The 24900-nt window shown below is 44.3% G+C and overlaps 1 protein-coding gene across 1 annotated transcript in view; it reads right to left on the reverse strand.

The window, feature by feature from the left end:
• The window catches only part of LOC110520668 (protein FAM126B-like), a 150267-nt gene that overhangs the window by 106125 nt on the left and 19242 nt on the right, over window positions 1-24900 (reverse strand). Inside the window, exon 2 of the mRNA XM_036975376.1 lies at window positions 9438-9520. The gene's annotated coding sequence lies outside the window, so the exon portion shown is untranslated. The remainder of the gene's footprint in view (window positions 1-9437; window positions 9521-24900) is intronic.

Raw genomic sequence — 24900 nt, forward strand, 5'->3', positions numbered from 1 at the left:
GGGCCGGATGTGGCCCGCGGGCCTTGACTCTGACATATGTGTCATACAGGGTTAAGTTAGGACATTCCCTTAATGTTGTAAGAATGTTGACAGAACAGCTGGTCTAAGTTCTTTAAAGGTTCCAAGAACATTTAATTAAAGCTGAATTATGGAGAAACCGCACCGCCATGTCTTGGTTGCTAAAATTCAAATAGTTTGTGACAAAACAAGCACGTATAGTCTAGAGCAGTGGTCACCAACAGGTTGATTGGTCGATCTTCAAGGCATTTCTAGTCGATCACCAAACAGTTCCATAGAAAAGCCAGAGAACTGCTGGCGCTCATTAAAACATTTTTTTTTAAATAGTCAATAATACAATAGAGAAAGTCTATATACAGTGTGTGCAAATGAGGTAGTATAAGGGGGGATAGGCAATAAATAGGCCTTAGTGGCGAAATTATTACAGTATGGCAAATTAAACACTGGGGTGATAGATGTGCAGAAGATGAAACTGGGGTGCAAAGGAGCAAAATAAATAACATGGTGATGAGGTAGTTGGATTAGCTATTACAGATGAGCTATGTACAGGTGCAGTGATCTGTGAGCTTCTCTGACAGCTGGTGCTTAAAGCTAGTGAGGGAGATATGAGTCTCCAGCTTCAAAGATTGTTGCAGTTCGTTCCAGTCATCGGCAGCAGAGAACTGAAAGGAAAGGCGGCCGAAGAAGGAATTGGTTTAGGGGGTGACTAGAGAGATAAACCTGCAGGAGCGCGTGCTGCAGGTGGGTGCTGCTACGGTGACCAGTGAGCTGAGATAAGGCGGGGCTTTACCTAGCAACGACTTATAGATGACCTGGAGCCAGTGGGTTTGGCGACGAGTATGAAGCGAGGGCCAGCCAACGAGAGGATACAGGTCGCAGTGGTGGGTAGTATATGGGGCTTAGGTGACAAAACGGATGGCACTGTGATAGACTGCATCCAATTTGCTGAGTAGAGTTTTGGAGGCTATTTTGTAAATGAAATCGCCGAAGGACCGGTAGGATAGTCAGTTTTACGAGGGTGTGTTCGGCAGCATGAGTGAAGGATGCTTTGTTGCGAAATAGGAAGCCGATTCTAGATTTAATTTTGGATTGGAGATGCTTAATGTGAGTCTGGAAGGAAAGTTTAGAATCTAACCAGACACCTAGGTATTTGTAGTTGTCCACGTATTCTAAGTTAGAACCGTCCAGAGTAGTGATGCTGGACAGGGGGGTTAGGTGTGGGTAGCGATCGGTTGAAGAGCATGCATTTAGTTTTACTTGCATTTAAGAGCAGTTGGAGGCAAGGAAAGGAGAGTTGTATGGCATTGAAGCTCATCTGGAGGTCAGTTAACACAGTGTCCAAAGAAGGGCCAGAAGTATCCAGAATGGTTCTCTGATCCACCTCTGCGTAGATCATTGATGTATACAGAGAAGAGAGTCGGCCTGAGGATTGAACCCTGTGGCACCCCCATAGAGACTGCCAGAGGTTCGGACAACAGGCCCTCCGATTTGACACACTGAAATCTGTCTGAGAAGTAGTTGGTGAACCAGGCGAGGCAGTCATTTGAGAAACCAAGGCTGTGATTGACAGAGTCGAAAGCCTTGGCCAGGTCGATGAATACAGCTGCACAGTATTGTATTTTATCGATGGCAGCTGTGACAGAGTTTAGTACCTTGAGCGTGACTGAGGTGCACCCATGACCAGCTCTGAAACCAGGTAGGAAGGTACGGTGGAATTTGAAACGGTCGGTAATCTGTCTGTGAACTTGGCTTTCAAAGACCTTAGAAAGGCAGGGTAGGATAGATATAGGTCTGTAACAGTTTGGGTCTAGTGTCTCCCCCTTTGAAGAGGGGGATGACCACGGCAGCTTCCAATCTTTGGGGATCTCAGACGATACAAAAGAGGTAGAACAAGCTAGTAATTGGGGTTGCAACAATTTCGGCGGGTAATTTTAGGAAGAGAGGGTCCAGAATTTGCAGTTCTTTCAGAACATCAGCTATCTGGATTTGGGTAAAGGATACATGGGGGAGGCTTGGGCAAGTTGCAGTGAGGGGTGCAGGGCTGTTGACCGGGGTAGGGGCAGCCAGGTGGAAAGCATGGCCAGCCGTAGAAAAATTCTCAATTATCGCAAATGTATCTGTGGTGACAGTGTTTCCTAGCCTCAGTGCAGTGGGCAGCTGGGAGGAGGTGCTCTTATTCTCCATGGACTTAACAGTGTCCCAGAAGTTTTTGCAATTAGTGCTACAGGATGAACATTTCTGTTTGAAAAAGCTAGCCTTAGCTTTCCTAACTGCCTGTGTATATTGGTTCCTAACTTCCCTTTTTAAGCAGTGTTCTGTCTCTTTCACACATTTCCTCTCTTTCTCGTGTCAAACACCCAGACAGCAGGAACTCTCCACAGTAATATGTTACTATGGCAACTGCAGTCTGTCAGGAGTGACACTTGGCCCCTGATGGCATCAAACTGGACCATATTGTGAAATTAAATAGATGTTTTAATTTTTATTTTACCTTTATTTAACTAGGCAAGTCAGTGGGTTATCAGTCAGTAGAATGGTAGTTCATTTCATAAACCCTGCATCTAAAGCTGTTGCAGGGATAGCTAACTCCGCCCATTCAGCAAGGCCCTACGATGACATTACGTAACTCCACCCATTCAGGGCCCTACGGTGACAATACGTAACTCTGCCCATTCAGGGCCCTACGGTGACATTACGCAACTCCCCCCCATTCAGGGCCCTACGGTGACATTACGTAACTCTGCCCATTCAGGGCCCTACGGTGACATTACGTAACTCTGCCCCATTCAGGGCCCTACAGTGACATTACGTAACTCTGCCCATTCAGGGCCCTACGGTGACAATATGTAACTCTGCCCATTCAGGGCCCTACAGTGACATTGCGTAACTCCCCCCAATTCAGGGCCCTACGGTGACATTACGTAACTCCCCCCCCCCATTCAGGGCCCTACGGTGACATTACGTAACTCCCCCCCCATTCAGCAGGGCCCTACGGTGACATTACGTAACTCCCCCCCCCCCATTCAGGGCCCTACGGTGACATTACGTAACTCCCCCCCCATTCAGCAGGGCCCTACGGTGACATTACGTAACTCCCACCCATTCAGGGCCCTACGGTGACATTACGCAACTCCCCCCCATTCAGGGCCCTACGGTGACATTACGCAACTCCCCCCCCATTCAGGGCCCTACGGTGACATTACGCAACTCCCCCCCCATTCAGGGCCCTACGGTGACATTACGTAACTCTGCCCATTCAGGGCCCTACGGTGACATTACGTAACTCCCCCCCCCCATTCAGCGCCCTACGGTGACATTACGTAACTCCCCCCCCATTCAGCAGGGCCCTACGGTGACATTACGTAACTCCCACCCATTCAGGGCCCTACGGTGACATTACGCAACTCCCCCCCATTCAGGGCCCTACGGTGACATTACGCAACTCCCCCCCATTCAGGGCCCTACGGTGACATTACGTAACTCTGCCCCATTCAGGGCCCTACGGTGACATTACGTAATTCTGCCCATTCAGGGCCCTACGGTGACATTGCGTAACTCTGCCCATTCAGGGCCCTACGGTGACATTGCGTAACTCTGCCCATTGAGGGCCCTACGGTGACATTACGTAACTCTGCCCATTCAGGGCCCTACGGTGACATTACGTAACTCTGCCCATTCAGGGCCCTACGGTGACATTACGTAACTCTGCCCATTCAGGGCCCTACGGTGACATCACGCAACTCTGCCCATTCAAGGCTCTACATTAAGTTTAACATTTTAGCAGCACAAAAATACATTTAGGAATACAATGACAAATGTGAGGTAATAAGGAATAAGAATTGCCTACAATTACAAAATATACTTAACAAAAATATAAACGCAACATGTAACGTGTTGGTCTCATGAGCTGAAATAAAAGATCCCAAAAATGTTCCATACACACAAAAAGCTTATTTCTCTCAAATTTTGTGCACAAATTTGTTTACATCCCTGTTAGTGAGTATTTCTCCTTTGCCAAGATAATCCATCCACCTGACAGATGTGGCATATCAAGAAGCTGATTAAACAAGAAGCTGATTAAATGGCATGATCATTACACAGGTGCACCTTGTGCTGGTGACAATAAAAGGCCACTAAAATGTGCAGTTCTGTCCACAACACAATGCCATAGATGTTTCAAAATTGAGGGAGTGTGCAATTGGGATGCTGATTGCAGGAATGTCCACGAGAGCTATTGCCAGATAATTTAATGTTAATTAGCATAAGCCACCTCCAATGTCATTTTAGAGAATTTGGCAGTACATCCAACCGACCTCAACTGCAGACCACATGTAACCACGCCATCCCAGGACCTCCACATCTGGTTCATTCACCTGCAGTCTGAGACCAGCCAAACGGAAAGCTGATGAAACTGTGGGTTTGCACAACCCAAGAACTTCTGCAAAAACAGTCTCAGGGAAGCTCATCTGTGTGCTCATCGTCCTCACCAGGGTCTTGACCTGACTGCAGTTCGGCTTCGTAACCAACTTCAGTGGGCAAATGCTAACCTTTGATGGCCACAGGCATGCTGGAGAAGTGTGCTCTTCACGGATTAATCCCGGTTTCAACTGTACTGGGCAGATGGCATCGTGTGGGCGAGTGGTTTGTTGTCAATGTTGTGAACAGAGTGCCGTATGTAGGCAGTGGGGTTATGGTATGGGCAGTCATAAGCTACGGACAACACACACAACTGCATTTCATCTATGGCAATTTGAATGCACAGAGATACCATAACGAGATCGAGGCCCACCTCACGTTTCAGCATGATAATGCAAGGCCCCATATCCCAAGGATCTGGTCACAATTCCGGAAGCTGAAAATGTCCCAGTTCTTCCATGGCCTGCATACTCCGACACTCAGTCACCCATTGAGCAAGTTTGGGATGCTCTGGATAGTGAGTTCCAGTTTTCGCCACACAGCCATTGAAGAGTGGGACAACAAATAACAGGCCACAATAAACAGCCTGATCAACTCTATGCGAAGGAGATGTGTCACGAGGCAAAATTGCGGTCACACAAGATTGACTGATTTTCGGATCGCCGCCCCAACCTTAAGGTATCTCTGACCAACGAACGCATATCTGTATTCCCAGTCATGTGAAATCCATAGATTAGGGCCTAATTCATTTATTTAAATTTACTGATTTCCTTATATGAACTGTAACTCAGTAAAATCATTGAAATTGTTGTATGTTGCATTGAGATATAGCCTATTTTAGTCTTGCGTAGCCTCAAGATCACGATGTCATCACGTCTCCATGGAGGTCTGGAGAATGTAGTATTAGCGAAAGCCGCTAGAAGGATCCGCTGGCTTCCAGCAGCTACATTTTTATTGGATGTTACATTTCAAGAACCCTCCCCCACATGCCCGTGGAAGCTTACGTGCTGTTCGTCATGGTTTTCAGACCAGGTAGGACACATATTGCATATAGTTGTTCCATATCCTAGTTTGCAACATTTCATAACATGGAAGAAAAACTGATTTTGGTTTTGTGTGCTGTATACACAACATCGATTAGATAAAGGCATTAGAAATCCTCTGCTTGAACACTCTCTGCCCAAGCAAGGCATTTGATTGGTGTGACATGTTGCGAGGCTTCACTGATTTATACCTCGGCGTACACGTCACGGACAAACTGAAATGGTCCACCCACACAGACAGTCTGGTGAAGGCGGCGCAACAGCACCTCTTCAAACTCAGGAGGCTGAAGACATTTGGCTTGTCATGTAAAACGCTAAACAAACTTTTACAGATGCACAATTGAAAGCATCCTGTCGGGCTGTATCTAAGTCTGGTACGGCAACTGCTCCGCCCACAACCGTAAGGCTCTCCAGAGGGTAGTGAGGTCTGCACAACGTATCACCTGGGGCAAACAACCTGCCCTCCAGGACACCTACAGCACCCGATGTCACAGGAAAGCCATAAAGATCATCAAGGATAACAACCACCAGAGCCACTGCCTGTTCACCCCGCTACCATCCAGAAGGAGAGGTCAGTACAGGTGCATCAAAGCTGGGACCGAGAGACTGAAAAACAGCTTCTATCACAGCCATCAGACTGTTAAACAGCCATCACTAACTCAGAGAGGCATATCTTGCATTACTCATCTCATATGTACAGTGGGGCAAAAAAGTATTTAGTCAGCCACCAATTGTGCAAGTTCTCCACTTAAAAAGATGAGAGGCCTGTAATTTTCATCATAGGTACACTTCAACTATGACAGACAAAATGAGAAAAAAACATTGTAGGATTTTTAATGAATTTATTTGCAAATTATGGTGGAAAATAAGTATTTGGTCAATAACATTTTATCATCTCAATACTTTGTTATATACCCTTTGTTGGCAATGACAGAGATCAAACGTTTTCTTTAAGTCTTCACAAGGTTTTCACACACTGTTGCTGGTATTTTGGCCCATTCCTCCATGCAGATCTCCTCTAGAGCAGTGATGATTTGGGGCTGTTGCTGGGCAGCACGGACTTTCAACTCCCTCCAAAGATTTTCTATGGGGTTGAGATCTGGAGACTGGCTAGGCCACTCCAGGACCTTGAAATGCTTCTTACGAAGCCACTCCTTCGTTGCCCGGGCAGTGTGTTTGGGATCATTGTCATGCTGAAAGACCCAGCCACGTTTCATCTTCAATGCCCTTGCTGATGGAATGAGGTTTTCACTCAAAATCTCACGATACATGGCCCCATTCATTCTTTCCTTTACACGGATCAGTCGTCCTGGTCCCTTTGCAGAAAAACAGCCCCAAAGAATGATGTTTCCACCCCATGCTTCACAGTAGGTTTGGTGTTCTTTGGATGCAACTCAGCATTCTTTGTCCTCCAAACACGACGAGTTGAGTTTTTACCAAAAAGTTATATTTTGGTTTCATCTGACCATATGACATTCTCCCAATCTTCTTCTGGATCATCCAAATGCTCTCTGGCAAACTTCAGACGAGCCTGGACATGTACTGGCTTAAGCAGGGGGACACGCCTGGCACTGTAGGATGAGTCCCTGGCGGCGTAGTGTGTTACTGATGGTAGGCTTTGTTACTTTGGTCCCAGCTCTCTGCAGGTCATTCACTAGGTCCCCCTGTGTGGTTCTGGGATTTTTGCTCACCGTTCTTGTGATCATTTTGACCCCACGGGGTGAGATCTTGTGTGGAGCCCCAGATCGAGGGAGAATATCAGTGGTCTTGTATGTCTTCCATTTCCTAATAATTGCTCCCACAGTTGATTTCTTCAAACCAAGCTGCTTACCTATTGCAGATTCAGTCTTCCCAGCCTGGTGCAGGTCTACAATTTTGTTTCTGGTGTCCTTTGACAGCTCTTTGGTCTTGGCCATAGTGGAGTTTGGAGTGTGACTGTTTGAGGTTGTGGACAGGTGTCTTTTATACTGATAACAAGTTCAAACAGGTGCCATTAATAGAGGTAACGAGTGAAGGACAGAGGAGCCTCTTAAAGAAGAAGTTACAGGTCTGTGAAAGCCAGAAATCTTGCTTGTTTGCAGGTGACCAAATTCTTATTTTCCACCATAATTTGCAAATAAATTCATTAAAAATCCTACAATGTGATTTTCTGGATTTTTCTTCTTATTTTGTTTGTCATAGTTGAAGTGACCTATGATGAAAATTACAGGCCTCTCATCTTTTTAAGTGGGAGAACTTGCACAATTGGTGGCTGACTAAATACTTTTTTTGCCCCACTGTATATACTGTATTTTAAAACCATCTATTGCATCTTGCCTATGCAGCTCTGTCATTGCTCATCTATATATTTATATATTCTTAATCCATTCCTTTACTTAGATCTGTGTGAATACGGTAGTTGTTGTGGAATTGTTAGATTACTTGTTAGATATTGCTGCACTGTTGGAGCTTGAAGCACAAGCATTTCGCTACACTCACATTAACATCTGCTAACCATGTGTATATGACAAATAAACTTTGGTTTGGTTAGAGAAGCCTAAACTTTGGTTTGGTTAGAGAAGCCTAGCCATACCTGAGAAGTAGTTGGTGAACCAGGCGAGGCAGTCATTTGAGAAACCAAGGCTGTTGAGTCTGCCGATAAGAATGTGGTGATTGACAGAGTCGAAAGCCTTTTCCAGGTCGATGGATACAGCTGCACAGTATTGTCTCTTATCGATGGCGGTTATGATATAGTTTAGGACCTTGAGCGTGGCTGAGGTGCACCCATGACCAGCTCGGAAACCAGATTGCATAGCTGAGAAGGTACGGTGGGATTCGAAATGGTCGGTAATCTGTTTGTTAACTTGGCTTTTGAAGACCTTGGAAAGGCAGGGTAGGATAGATATAGGATAGATATAGGTCTGTAACAGTTTGGGTCTAGAGTGTCTCCCCCTTTGAAGAGGGGGATGACTGCAGCAGCTTCCAATCTTTGGGGATCTCAGACGATACGAAAGAGCGGTTGAACAAGCTAGTAATTGGGGTTGCAACAATTTCTGCGGATAATTTGATTTGGTTAGAGAAGCCTGGTTCTGAACAAGGCGTATATGAAGCTCTCCCATTTCTCTTCTTTCTGTGCCACCTACCTCTGACCCCATTTACTTGACCGATCAATTGTTTGGTTGATATCTGTCGACCGACAGACTTTTTTAAGTCGAGTGGTTGCACATTTATTACATTCTTTTAATTACATTTGGGGATGTCCAACTGCATTTCTGATTATGTTAATGAGCTGTGGAGCTTCTCAGTCATTTTTTTCTTCACCTCAAACAGCAAGTAAACAAAGTAATTGAGAATGACAACAGTTCCTCAATGTATTTGAAAAATATTTTCAGCTCTGTCCCTTTCGATAACCACAAGCCTCAATATAAAAAAGGGAAAAATGTCATCATCTGATCCAGTGTTAACGTCATAAAATACTGGATTACTTCTTATCCCTAGCGCAAATACAAGTATCTGTCCGGAGCTCACTGGAGTTGGAAACGGAGGGCCCAGAATAGTTAATAATAGCAAGCTTCTGGCCAGACCCAGTTGATACAATGTTTCAAGTTCTTTGCAGATGCGATTGATAACAGGTTTAAATTAAATAACAACATTTTCGTATTTCAAAATAGTAGATTTTATTAAAAAACACATCGGGTGTGTCTGGTCAATTTTTAAACATGTATTTTTCCAATCGATTAATCGAAAGAACAGCCCACTCTAGATTGACAAAGATAAATAAAAAAATTGGGTCGCGGACAGCCCTAGTGCCCCCTACTGAGGCTATGAGACAGTGAAGAAATCAGTACAACACAGGCCCCCAAAATGGACTAACAGAGAAAGATCATTGGACAAATGACTGAGAAACTAAGTTTTTTTTTTTTTTTTAACTGAGTGGAGTGATATAAAAATATCAGACTGGCCGTTCACCCCTGACCTTACCTCACTCTTCCAGAGTTCAGATGTCCACCAGGTGAAAAAGCTGGGTGTCCGTGCTGTCACTCATCTGTCGCTCGCTCAGTCACCTAGAAAATGAGAGAACAATCAGTCAGGTTGGTTGGTATTGAGAGGATCTATGGTGTAACTGGATGCCAGTTGGCTTGTTCGGGTCTAGTAAAGCTAGACCAATTTTGTCGACAATTATGACACCTTCTGGATTAGGCCTGGCTACTTTGTGGAAGATGGAATTCATCTGGGTGAAAATGGCTCCTGGCTGTTGTCATCAAACATTGGAAAGGTTCTTGGTCAACTAAATTGATGTGAGGAGAATATTATCATTAAATGTAAAGTCACTTTTTACCATCTCCTCTTTAGTCTCTATGAGAGTTGTACATGTTGAATCTGAAGGTGGTGACATAATGGTGCTAACCCGGAGAAACGTCATTGCTATTACTTGGTTTCTTTTCCTAATAGGTATAATCCAATCTTTGAGTTATTGGTTGGAAAAACACATTTAAAAATTGACCAGACACACCCTGTGTGTTTTAATAAACTATCGACTATATTTTGAAATACGAAGATATTATAATTGAAATTAAACTGTTACTCGGTCCTGTCTGCAAAGTACTTGAAACATTGTATCAACTGGGTCTGGTTAAAAACTTCCTATTATTAATCTGGGCCCTCCGTTTCCAACACCAGAGAGCTCCGGACAGACACAGATGTATTTGCGCTAGGGATAATTAGTAAATCAGGTATTTTATGACATTTCCATGACATTTATCCCTTTCACATCATCCAAACTTAAAGAACCCTACGAAATTGACATTGATTGACCTACAAATACTCCAGAGAAATACGCTGGGAGTGCTTTGGATATTAGCGACCACTGTCCCATTGTATGCGTCAGGGATTTACAGATGCCTCTACCCAAAATGTGTTTTTATCAACAAGCTATTTTAAACATTAAAGTGAACATGCCTTTTGTGACTGATTGTATTGCATCTATATACCTGACCCAGAGCTGGCTCTGAACCACTTCTCTAACGTATTGTAGATAAACATGACAAAACATTTTTTTAAAGAGAGAAATCGGTCTTTACCTTGGTTCAGTCCAGAGCTATCTGAAGTCATACATAACAGAGATGCTGCCTGGGCCAAAGCTAGATTCAACCTCGGGGCACAGACTGGCAGTCTTTCAGATGATTTGAGAAATCTGTGTAAAACTAGTTAAAAAAAGCTAATTCAGATGATTATGTTAATACACTCTCTGAATGTACAGGGAACCCAGCTAAATGTTGGAAAGCTGTTAAATCCCGGAAGGGTTGTGTCTCCTCTTCTCTCCCAAGAAATGTACTTCGATTCTGGCCCTATTACTGACAAAATGGATATCATTAATGCATTTCAATCACCATTTGATCTCTGCAGGCTTTATATGTGAATGTATTTCAAAGCCAGCTCTTGAAAAGAGTAGTTTTGATGTAGATGGTGAAAATCTATTGAATGAAACTGAAAATGCTGGTCAGAAGTTCTCTATTTAGAAATTCACTGAAAGAAGTCCTGGATTCTTTGCTAACAGACAAAGAAAAACATCCCCAGGGGCTGATCATTTGGAGCCTGGTCTGCTGAAGTGTGCAGAACCCCTTATTACTGGCTCAGTAGCCCACATTTGAATTTAACATAGTTATCAGGAAGTATTCCAAAAGCATGGACATCTGCATATGAGCTGTCACTCCATTAGGGTGGGGATACAAATGATGTAGACATCTATCACTCCATTGGGGTGGGGATACAAATGATGTAGACATCTATCACTCCATTAGGGTGGGGATACAAATGATCTAGACATCTATCACTCCATTAGGGTGGGGATACAAATGATCTAGACATCTATCACTCCATTAGGGTGGGGATACAAATGATCTGGACATCTCACTCCATTAGGGTGGGGATACAAATGATCTAGACATCTATCACTCCATTAGGGTGGGGATACAAATGATCTGGACATCTATCACACCATTAGGGTGGGGATACAAATGATCTGGACATCTGTCACTCCATTAGGGTGGGGATACAAATGATCTGGACATCTATCACTCCATTAGGGTGGGGATACAAATTATCTGGACATCTATCACACCATTAGGGTGGGGATACAAATGATCTGGACATCTGTCACTCCATTAGGGTGGGGATACAAATGATCTGGACATCTATCACCCCATTTCAAGACTACCTTGTTTACTGAAGAAATTATCAAGAGTAGGCCTGGAATATACAGCCTGTTCATGGTTTCAGAATTATCTCAGCGACTGAACTCAGGCCTTCTTGATAGATTGTGGACTTCAGGAAACAGCAGAGGGAACACCCCCCTATCCACATCGATGGAACAGTAGTGGAGAGGGTAGTAAGTTTTAAGTTCCTCGGCTTACACATCACAGACAAACTGAATTGGTCCACCCACACAGACAGCATTGTGAAGAAGGCGCAGCAACGCCTCTTCAACCTCAGGAGGCTGAAGAAATTCGGCTCGTCACCAAAAGCACACAAACTTCTACAGATGCACAATCGAGAGCATCCTGTCGGGCTGTATCACCGCCTGGTATGGCAACTGCTCCGCCCACAACCGTAAGGCTCTCCAGAGGGTAGTGAGGTCTGCACAACGCATCACCGGGGGAAAACTACCTGCCCTCCAGGACACCTACACCACCCGATGTCACAGGAAAGCCATAAAGATCATCAAGGACAACAACCACCCGAGCCACTGCCTGTTCACCCCTCTATCATCCAGAAGGCGAGGTCAGTACAGGTTCATCAAAGCAGGGACCGAGAGACTGAAAAACAGCTTCTATCTCAAGGCCATCAGACTGTTAAACAGTTAAACAATTGGGCGTGCAAAATTATTCAGCCCCCTTAAGTTAATACTTTGTAGCGCCACCTTTTGCTGCGATTACAGCTGTAAGTCGCTTGGGGTATGTCTCTATCAGTTTTGCACATCGAGAGACTGACATTTTTTCCCATTCCTCCTTGCAAAACAGCTCGAGCTCAGTGAGGTTGGATGGAGAGCATTTGTGAACAGCAGTTTTCAGTTCTTTCCACAGATTCTCGATTGGATTCAGGTCTGGACTTTGACTTGGCCATTCTAACACCTGGATATGTTTATTTTTGAACCATTCCATTGTAGATTTTGCTTTATGTTTTGGATCATTGTCTTGTTGGAAGACAAATCTCCATCCCAGTCTCAGGTCTTTTGCAGGCTCCATCAGGTTTTCTTCCAGAATGGTCCTGTATTTGGCTCCATCCATCTTCCCATCAATTTTAACCATCTTCCCTGTCCCTGCTGAAGAAAAGCAGGCCCAACCATGATGCTGCCACCACAATGCTTGACAGTGGGGATGGTGTGTTCAGCTGTGTTGCTTTTACGCCAAACATAACGTTTTCCATTGTTGCCAGAAAGTTCAATTTTGGTTTCATCTGACCAGAGCACCTTCTTCCACATGTTTGGTGTGTCTCCCAGGTGACTTGTGGCAAACTTTAAACACCACTTTTTATGGATATCTTTAAGAAATGGCTTTCTTGCCACTCTTCCATAAAGGCCAGATTTGTGCAATATACGACTGATTGTTGTCCTATGGACAGAGTCTCCCACCTCAGCAGTAGATCTCTGCAGTTCATCCAGAGTGATCATGGGCCTCTTGGCTGCATCTCTGATCTCCTTCTTGTATGAGCTGAAAGTTTAGAGGGACGGCCAGGTCTTGGTAGATTTGCAGTGGTCTGATACTCCTTCCATTTCAATATTATCGCTTGCACAGTGCTCGTGATGTTTAAAGCTTGGGAAATCTTTTTGTATCCAAATCCGGCTTTAAACTTCTTCACAACAGTATCTCGGACCTGCCTGGTGTGTTCCTTGTTCTTCATGATGCTCTCTGCGCTTTTAACGGACCTCTGAGACTATCACAGTGCAGGTGCATTTATACGGAGACTTGATTACACACAGGTGGATTGTATTTATCATCATTAGTCATTTAGGTCAACATTGGATCATTCAGAGATCCTCACTGAACTTCTGGAGAGAGTTTGCTGCACTGAAAGTAAAGGGGCTGAATCATTTTGCACGCCCAATTTTTCAGTTTTTGATTTGTTAAAAAAGTTTGAAATATCCAATAAATGTCGTTCCACTTCATGATTGTGTGCCACTTGTTGATTCTTCACAAAAAAATACAGTTTTATATCTTTATGTTTGAAGCCTGAAATGTGGCAAAAGGTCGCAAAGTTCAAGGGGGCCGAATACTTTCGCAAGGCACTGTATGTTGTTTTAATATTCTGTTTTTATTGTAATGGTGTACAGGGCTCTCTTGTAAGAGATTATTAACCTCAATATGACTCCTTGTTTAAATAAACGGTTAAATAAGAAAATACCCACACCCCCTTTGCTGCTATAACAGCCTCCACTCTTCTGGGAAGGCTTTCCACTAGATGTTGGAACATTGATGCTATAACAGCGTCAACTCTTCTAGGAAGGCTTTCCACTAAATGTAGGAACATTGCTGCTATAACAGCCTCCACTCTTCTGGGAAGGCTTTCCACTAGATGTTGGAACATTGCTGCAGGGACTTGCTTCCATTCAACCACAAGAGCATTAGTGAGGTCGGGCACTGATGTTGGGTGATTAGGCCTGGCTCGCAGTCAGCGTTCCAATTCATCCCAAAGGTGTTTGATGGGGTTGAGGCCAGGGCTCTGTGCAGGCCAGTCAAGTTCTTCCTCACAGACCTCAACAAGCCATTTCTGTATGAACCTCGCTTCGTGAAAGGGGGAATTGTCATGCTGAAACAGGAAAGAGCCTTCCCCAAATTGCTTTGGCAGCAGCTAAATGGGGATCCATAATAAATACAAACTGTTGCCACATAGTTGGAAGCACAGAATCGTCTAGAGTGTCATTGTATGCTGTAGCATTAAGATGCCCCTTCACTGGAACTAAGAGGCCTAGCCATTAACCATGAAAAACATCCCCAGACCATTATTCCTCCTCCGCCAAACTTTACAGTTGGCAGTACGCATTCGGGCAGGTAACGTTATCCTGGCATCCACTGAACCCAGATTATTCCTTCGGACTGCCAGATGGTGAAGCTTGATTCATCACTCCAGATAACATGTTTCCACTGCTCCAGAGTCCAATGTCAGCAAGCTTTACACCACTCCAGCTGACGCTTGGGATTGTGATCCCTCCTTCAGTCACAACAGACCAGACCCAGCCCCCCTCCTTCAGTCACAACAGACCAGACCCAGCCCCCCTCTTTCAGTCACAACAGACCAGCCCCCGCCCCCCTCCTTCAGTCACAACAGACCAGACCCAGCCCCCTCCTTCAGTCACAACAGACCAGCCCGAGCCCCCTCCTTCAGTCACAACAGACCAGCCCCCCCTCCTTCAGTCACAACAGACCAGCCCCCCCTCCTTCAGTCACAACAGACCAGCCCCCCCTCCTTCAGTCACAACAGACCAGCCCCCCCTCCTTCAGTCACAACAGACCAGCCCCCCTCCCCCAGTCACAACAGACCAGCCCCCCTCCCCCAGTCACAACAGACCAGCCCCCCTCCCCCAGTCACAACAGACCAGCCCCCCTCCTTCAGTCACAACAGACCAGCCCCCCTCCCCCAGTCACAACAGACCAGCCCCCCTCCCCCAGTCACAACAGACCAGCCCCCCTCCCCCAGTCACAACAGACCAGCCCCCCTCCCCCAGTCACAACAGACCAGCCCCCCTCCCCCAGTCACAACAGACCAGCCCCCCTCCCCCAGTCACAACAGACCAGCCCCCCTCCCCCAGTCACAACAGACCAGCCCCCCTCCCCCAGTCACAACAGACCAGTACAATTGAAAATATAGGCTATATTTCTTGCTGGCCTGATATATTGTTTGCTGCAGAGCATAGACTCCTTCACATAAACTAAATGACAGTCAGTGGCAAACAGATCCAGTCAGCCTTGAGCAGCATGTGGACAGACTAGTCCTTTCCTATTCTACTAGACAGAGAACATGCTAAATCAAATGCAAATTGTATTTGTCACATGCGCCGAATATAACAGGTGTAGACTTTACTAAGACATTTTAAATTAAAGAGCCCTTTCCCAACAACGCCGAGTTAAAAAGTACGAAAAATTTGCTTAAAATTAAAAAAGAAAAAGTAACACAAATTAACAATAACGAGGCTATATACAAGCGTAACGGTACTGAGTGAATGTGCAGGGGTATAAGGTAGTTGAGGTAATATGTACATGTCTGTAGGGCTGTGAAGGTAATTGAATAACAGTGTAACTGACGGTTATGGATAAAGACTGCCAAGAAAATAACCATCAAAACCGTTTCAATAGGACTTTTTTATTTAATAACTTGATTTCCATGTAGATCAACATGATCTAATAGTGGGAGTGTTTACTAATGGTTATAAGCAGTTGTTATGCTAACTTAGTCTAACATCTCCTTCCAACTGTCGTTTGACGCTCGAGAAGCTAATTCACTAGATGTGCAGGGGTGTAGAAGCGCTAGCCTATAGGCCAGGGATTATTAAACATTTATCGTTAAATAAATGTTGTGTTTCCTGGGACCCAAGCTTATGAAAGCATGCAATAGTTTATCCCCCTCATCAATCTACAAGGTACATCCCTGTCCAGCTGTCCATCCATCCATCCAGATTACACATAGTATATTTTAATTCAATCCATTTTAGAATAAGGCTGTAACGTAACACAATGTGGAACAAATCACGGGGTCTGAATACTTTCCGAATGCACTTTAGATACACTAATACTCACAGTGGTGTAAAGTACTTAAGTACAAATACTTTAAAGTACTAAAGTAGTTTTTGGGATCTGTTTTGTGTATGAGAACTTTTCAACTTGCGTACCTGGTTAAATAAAAAGGTCAAAAAAAATATTAAAAAATAAAACAAAGTGCAAGGTCGAGACAATACATCACGCAAAGCAGCCACAACTGTCATAAAGAGTGGCCATGATTGAATGTGACGCTTGCATTTCGTTAACCCGACTGGGAGACCAAGGTAGGAAAACCAACCATCAGGAGTGACTAAAGCAGACAACTATTTGGTGCTGAGTGAGAGGGACCTGCCAATATCCCTTCAGTAGACTTAACTTGCTAACATACTTAGCAGCGCCAATGCGGTCCACACAATGGATAGGATACAAGCCCGACTTCGTAACAGTATTGAGTTTCCAAAAATGTTAACAAAACCGCATAGACCCATCTGCCTTAGGTACTAATATACAGGGAGAACTCCAGGGACTGTTGCCATGTTGTGCAATGCTGTGCTCAAGCATTAACTCCACCTCACTGCGGAGCTTCACGCTAGTTGTTTCAGGATTCACTCGATAGACATGTTTAATTGGGGCAGAGTCCCCAAATCAATATCCTGCTCTAGTACATTTGTCTGAGTTGGCACATCTATGAATAAACCCTGATATTATTTCACTGCTTTTAGAATGTCACCTTTTTCCTCCAGAGAAACAAGTGTTCCAAAGAAAACAAGGCTTTCTAAAGATCTAAGTTATTCCCAGGGTACGGCACAGGGCATATTGGGCTCCTCGTGCTCAACGGCATCAGCAGTGGCTACAGGCAGAACATCACTACCGGTTTCCACTGACTGCCCGATCGTAGTGGGTGAAATAAAGTTTCAACATGTTGACATTATCGCTCTGGTGTGGAAATGTAATACAGATGACCAATTCATTTCACTACAGCGTAAGGGCTTGCAACAGTGACCCCAGAACGGGCAACAAACTTGGACTTGGTCACCCACACCGAAAGTACGGTTTCGGGGCTTTCAATCACACCAAACTTTCATTTCCGTTTGCGCCTTCTCCAGATTCTCACTGGCAAACTCAAAGGTGCGGTAGAATCTGTATCAAAAAGCACTATCATACCACAAGAGATTTGTTTTTAAGGTGTCGTCCTGCAACAACCTCTCTCTCAGCAAAGCTCATTTGGACTAACAGAGACTCCTGAACAACCTACCGTGCTGCAAAAGGCACAAGATGGACTGGAATGAACGGGTCTTTCTCAATCAGTTTCTCTTCACCATCATGTGTGCTGCCATTCAATTCCCTGAAGACATTCCACTGAGGAAAATAACATCTCCCAGCATTGTTAAGGCCCTGGTGAAATTATTTTCAACATTTAGGCTTCCACAGGTAATGCAAACAGACCAAGGTTTGAATTTCAACAGTTGGGCGTAACCCATTGCCCCTCCACCAAAACAGACATTGAAGTCTGTTGAGAGCATGCTGCTTTGTTTACCACACTTGGCTTTGGGCCAGAACCCTGCTGAAATGTTAATCAAAAGCAGAAATAGGCTACAAAAGGTGCAACCGGTACATCTTGAATAGTAAAAAGATGGGAGAGGGAAACATCTTTACTCCGTTCTTCAATCAGCTGCTTTCAAGGCATCAGTGTCAACTGTAGAGACGCTCACTTCCTTCGGCGGTCCTACAAACTTGCTTACATTTTATGTTTTCAAAGGAGAGATCAACACAGGAGGTTCACCCATAAGCGTCTCAGACAGATCGACGATGGTGGGATTGCTGACATCCTCAACACGAGACTTGCTCCCGGCGACTTAGACATAGCACATGTAAACGGAACACGCTGGGAACACTCCAGGGTACATTAATGATAACCCATCAGGTTCCTTTATTCTGGGTTCCTTACAAAAACAACATGATTTGGCACAACCTTCCCTCCAGCCAAATAATTTCCCAAAATGAATGAGACCCCTTCACCAGTTGGCCAGGCATCAGTCCAACGACAACAGAACCAGAAATAAGAGGCAAAACCCCCTGCAAAATTAAGGGCTGCCCCAGTGTCTCGCAGTATCTTCACCGGCTGCTTAATTAACAGCATCGCCACTCTGCAGAGACACTAACCCGTCTGAAACAAAGGGTTCATACTAGGGGTCACTGGCGTGGGAATCTGAGTGCCCAGAATATTTTATAGAATGTTGCTAGTGTGCTCAAACCAGCTTCAGTCTGAACCCAAGTTAATGGTTGATACAACGTTTCGAGTTCGTTGCAAACAGGCCATGTGTAGCCAATGTGATTAATAGGATTTTTTCCTGATTTTTTTTTTTTTTTAATATAACTTTTTTTTAAATCAGGATATTTTCTATCTGCAGGCTGCAATGTTTTTACTTGTTGGCTATGGAAATAGAGGTTACTTTCTAGGTTTGAATCATTTAGATTTACCAAATGATAATGATTGAGAAATGAAGACATAAAAGAAAAGAGAGACGAGGGGATGAGGGGAGGAGGGCGGGGGAGAGCCGAGAAGGGGATGAGAGGGGAATGAGGGGATGAGGGACGAGGAGGGGATGAGGGACGAGGAGGGGATAAGGGACGAGGGGAATAGGGACGAGGGGAATGAGGGGAGGGGATGAGGAGGGGATGAGAGGAGGGGAATGAGGGGAGGAGGGACGAGGAGGGGGATGAGTCGAGGAGGGGGGGAGGGGCAAGGAGGAGGGGAGTGATGAGGGGACGGATAGGATGAGGGAGGGAGGGACGAGGGGACGAGGGATGCCGGGAGGGGGGGGGAGGGGGGGAGGGGGGAAGGATGGATGACGGGAGAGGGGTGACGGGAGGGGAGAGGGATGACGGAAGGGAGGGATGAGATGTTTTTGTATTTTTCGCTCTGCATTGTTGCGAAGGGCCTGTATGTCAGCATTTCACCGTTAGTCTCGACCTGTTGTTTACCAAGCATGTGTCAAATAACATTTTAATTGAGTGGTTCATTTATGCATTGACTAAATGGCTTCTGGGGGAGGGCAGGGCAGCTCAAGAAGCTGTTTCCACCAGGCTCCAGGCTCCTTGTTGCTGATAGAGCTCGGGTAACCCCCAGCATCAGAAACACCCTCAGTACTCTGACCATGGCCTGGTCCCTGCCTGTCAATACCCTCCAGTGGAATACAATACTGGCGTTTTGCCAAGTCACTCACTGGGACTCAGTGAGTACATATTTCCACTCTGACAGTCAGCTAGACATTAGGTGACGTCTAACACAGATGTAATACAGGGATATTTGGTTACGGTGCCAGTCACACAGAGAAGGAGACCAGTCACTCTCCGCTCTTCTCCTCAACCAGACAGGGGAACAGCCAGCAAGGGGAACAGCCAGCAAGGGGAACCTGCTATGCAGGAGAACCAGGCAGGGAAGGGAAGTGAGGTGGAGGGACACAGCAGCAGTGTCTATATTTAGCTCTGCTGCAGCTGCAGGGCCAGACAGACATGTTGGACTGGGCTAACAGAGAACAGACCATGAGGCAGAGGGCAGAATGAGCTGAGTAACACACACACACTGGGGGTCAGGGAGAACAGAGAGGAGGCCCAGGAGCATAGCTCTGCCTGGAAACTGAAAGTTCTCTCATTGGTCTCCGTCTCCGTCCAAACACACCAACCAGGGTTTCCGTTTGCCGATAATAGCTGGCTTTTGGCTGATATTTTATTGCATTTTTTTAACTATCAAACTGGCACCATAAAATGTTCCATTGCAAAACAACACTTTTTATCCAATACATTTGACCGGTCATGCTCGTCAGTCTTTAGGCTCATTTGCATAATTGTGTGCAATTACATTGCGTGTGTATATTCACATTGTATTCATCACACGCTCACAGCATAGGAGATGATTGTGGACTACAAGAAAAGGAGGACCGAGCACGTCCCCCATTCTCATCGACGGGGCTGCAGTGGAAAAGGTTGAGAGCTTCAAGTTCCTTGGTGTCCATGTCCAAACATACTAAGACAGTCATGAAGAGGGCACAAACAAAGTCTATTCCCCCTCAGGAGACTGAAAAGATTTGGCATGGGTCCTCAGATCCTCCAAAGGTTCTACAGCTGCACCATCGAGAGCACTGGTTGCATCACCGCCTGGTACGGCAACTGCTCAGCCTCCGACCGCAAGGCACTACAGAGGGTAGTGCGTACGGCCAAGCTTCCTGCCATCCAGGACCTCTATACCAGGCGGTGTCAGAGGAATTCCCTAAAAATGGGTAGAGACTCCAGCCACCCCAGTCAGACTGTTCTCTTTGCTACCGCACGGCAAGCGGTACCGGAGCAGAAAGTTCAGGTCCAAAAGGCATCTTAACAGCTTCTTCTCCGAAGCCATAAGACTCCAGGTGCTGCACATTTATGAAAAGTGATTATTCCAGTTACTAATAAGCACCCATTAAGAAAAATGACTAAACTGTTAAAACCCCTTAGATTGATGAGAAATTGAAAAATTGTATGGTTGAGAGGCATGAGGCAAAAAGTATGTCAAATAAGACTGGCAGCCCAACTGATTGGCAAACGCACTGCAAATTAAGAAGTCATGTGACTAAACTAAATAAAAATAAACTATACTTTGAAACAAAGATAAATTATATAAAGAATGATGGTCAAAAGCTTAGCAGCACCTTAAATTACATTTTGGGGAAAAAGGCAAACTTGGCTCAATCATTCATTGAATCAGATGGCTAATGTATTACAAAACCCACTGATATTGGCAACTATTACTTTTTCATTGACAAGATAAACAAACTTAGGGATGACATGACAGCATTAAACACTGACACAACACATCCAAGTATATCTGACCAAATTCTAAAAGACTTTTGAAGTCAGCATGGAAGAGGCCAAAAAAATTGTTTGTCTATCAACAATGACAAGCCACCGGGATCAAATCAAATGTATTTATGTAGCCCTTCGTACATCAGCTGATATCTCAAAGTGCTATACAGAAACCCAGCCTAAAACCCAAAACAGCAAGCAATGCAGGTGTAGAAGCACGGTGGCTATGAAAAACTCCCTAGAAAGGCCAAAACCTAGGAAGAAACCTGGAGAGGAACCAGGCTATGAGGGGTGGCCAGTCCTCTTCTGGCTGTGCCAGGTGGAGATTATAACAGAACATGGCCAATCTAGATGGAATATTCCTGAGGCTAATAGCAGACGATGTTTCCACATCTTCAATTTAAGCCTACTAGAGAGAGTGTGCCCTCAGGCCTGGAGGGAAGCTAAAGCCCCCTTTACTGGCTCAAATAGCTGACCAATCAGCCTGGTGACCAATCCTTACTAAACTTCTGAAAAACATTGTGTTTGACAAGATACAATGCTATTTCACAGACTTATATAGGGAAGGCAAGCACAGCACTTACACAAATGACTGATGATAAAAATATTGTGGGTGCTGTTTTGTTAGACTTCAGCACAGCTTTTAACATTATCGATCATAGTCTGATGCTATAAAAATGTGTTATGGCTTCACATCCCCTGATATAATGTGGATAAAGAGTTACTTGTCTAACAGAACAGATGATTATATTTAATGGAAGCCTCAAACATAATCCAGGTAGAAGCAAGAATTCCCCAAGGTAGCTGTTTAGGCCCCTTGCTTTTTTCAATTTTACTAACATGCCACTGGCTTTGATGACTCAACACTTCGATACAACAGTAGCTAAAATGGGGAGAAGTCTGTCCATAATAAAGTGCTGCTCTGCCGCATTAACAACACTATAAACAAGGCAGGTCTTACAGGCCCTGGTTTTGTCGCACCTGGGCTACTGCTCAGTCGTGTAGTCAGTTGCCACAAAGAGGGACTTGGGAAAATTTCAGTTGGCTCAGAACAGGGCAGCACGGCTGGCCCTTAAATATACACGGAGAGCTAACATTAATGATATGCGTGTCAGTCTCTCATAGCTCAAAGTGGGAGATTTACAAAAACAAGTAATGAGGAAGTCAGAGGTGAATTTACCAAGCTGTCTGTTTAAAATACTAGCACACAGCTCAGACACCCATGCATACCCCACAAGACATGACACAAGAGGTGTCTTCACAGTCCCCAAGTTCAGAACAGACTATGGGAGGCACACAGTACTACATAGAGCCATGACTACATGGAACTCTATTCCACATCAAGTAACTGATGCAATCAGTAGAATCAGATTTAAAAAGCATGTAAAATACCCCTTATGGAACAGCGGGGAGTGTAAACACAAACATAGGCATAGACATATGCATGCACACACTATACACATAGATTTTGTGTTGTAGATATGTGGTTGTAGAGTATGGGCATGAGGGCACACAGTTTTAGTATGTTGTGAATTCTGTAAAGAATGTGTTGTAATGTTTTAAAAATTAATTCTGCCAGATCCCAGGAAGGTGCTGGGGATCCATAATAAATACAAATACTCCTGAACAGCTAATCAAAGGGCTACCCAGACCCCTCTGCTGCTACTCTGTTTATTATCTATGCATAGTCACCTTAACTCTACATACATGTACATATTACCTCAACTAACCGGTGCCCCCGTACATCGACTCGGTACCGGTACCCCCTGTACAATTGCCTCGCAATTGTTATTTTACTGCAGCTGTTTAAAAACTTTTTAAGGCTAGGGGGCACTATTTTCACATCCGGATTAAAAGTTTGCCCAAAGTAAACTGCCTGCTACTGATAGATTTGGATAGAAAACTCTAAAGTTTCCAAAACTGTTAAAATAGTGTCTGAGTATAACAGAACTTATTTGGCTTGCAAAAACCTGAGAAAAATCCATTCAGGAAGTATTGTTGATTTTTGTTTTGTAGTTTTCTATTCAATGCCATTACAGTATCCATTAACTTAGGACTCAATTTGAAGTTCCTATGCCTTCCACTAGATGTCAACAGTCTTTAGAGATTGTTTCAGGCTTGCATTCTGATAAATTGTAATATTTTTGTTGTGGAGAAATGACCAGGCAGGAGACGGGAGTACAGTTAGTTTTCGTTTAGTCAAAACCCCTCGTGCTCTACAGTTCCCGGCATTCCAGTGCGCATGTGCATTTCCTATTAGGTGTAGTAACGTAACACTGCCGTAATGCATTACTGCTTAGTAACAGCACAGTAACTAATATAAACAGATGTAGATCCCAGATACTACAAAATGAGGGAGTAAGACCAGTCTGAATGAGTGGACCCTGACGTGTCAGAGCTTTTTCATGAGCAATCCCGAGAGAGTGCATTTCTTGTTTACCTTTAATATTAACGACGTTATTGTCCGGTTGAAATATTATAGGCTAATATCATATAATATTATAGGCTAATATCAATATCATTTAGGCTAAAAACAACCTGAGGCTTGTATATAAACATCGTTTGACATGTTTCTATGAAATTTACGGATACAATTTTCATTTTTTGTCTGCCTGTTTTGACTGCGTTTGAGCCTGTGGATTACTGAAGAAAACGCGCAAACAAAACTGAGGTTTTTGGATATAAAGAGACTTTATCGAACAAAAGGAACATTTGAGTAACTGAATGTCTTCTGAGTGCCACCATATGAAGATCATCAAAGGGATTAATTTTATCTCTATTTCTGAGTTTTGTAACGCTTCTGCTTGGCTGGTTACGGTTTGCAATAATTTGTCAACCGGGCTATGTTCTGGACTAGGTATGTTCTCGGCTAGGTATGCTTTCACCGAAAATAATTTTATAAATCTGGCAATGGTTGGATTAACAAGAAGTTCATCTTTAAAAATATGTTTTGTTTTCTGAATTTTTATAATGAGCATTTCTGTATTTGAATTTGGCGCTCTGAAATCTCACTGGATGTTGGCTAGATGGGACGCTTGCGTCCCACATACCCTAGAGAGGTTAACTAATTAGATAATGTGTAGTCATGTTGCGCGAGTTGGAACCGGTGTATTTTCTGAATCATACGCGCCAAATAAATTGACATTTTGGATAAATAATCAACAGAATTTATCGAACAAAAGGACCACTTGTGATGTTTAATGGACATATTGGAGTGCCAACAGAAGATCTTCAAAGCTAAGGCATGAATGATATGTTATTTCTGACTTTTGTGTTGTGCCTGGCGGGTTGACTTATGATTTTCATGTGTATGTTTGCTGGGGGGCTGTCCTCAGATAATAGCAAGGTTTGCTTTCACCGTAAAACCTTTTTGAAATCTGACTGTGGCTGGGGGGGAGCATTTTCACGTTTGGATGAAAAGCGTGCCCAGAGTAAACTGCCTGCTACTCAGTCCCAGTTGCTAATATATGTGTATTATTAGTATATCTGGATAGAACACTGAAGTTTCTAAAACTGTTTGAATGATGTCTGTGAGTATAACAGAACTCATATGGCAGGGGAAACCTGAGAAAAATCCACCAGGGAGTGGGAAATCTGAGGTTTGTAGTTTTTGAACTCTTGGACTATTGAATACACAGTGTCTATGGGGTCATTTTGCACTTCCTAAAGCTTCTACTAGATGTCAACAGCCTTTAGAAACTTGTTTGAGGCTTCTACTATAAAGGAGGGGTTCATAAGGGCTCTGAGTCAGTGGTCTGGTAGAGTGCCACTAGCTGGTCATGCGCATTCACATGAGAGGTAGCTCGCGTTCCATTGCTTTTCTGAAGACAAAGGAATTCTCCGGTTGGAACATT

Source organism: Oncorhynchus mykiss, chromosome 3 (genome assembly GCF_013265735.2).
Source record: "Oncorhynchus mykiss isolate Arlee chromosome 3, USDA_OmykA_1.1, whole genome shotgun sequence".
Lineage (NCBI taxonomy): Eukaryota > Metazoa > Chordata > Actinopteri > Salmoniformes > Salmonidae > Oncorhynchus > Oncorhynchus mykiss.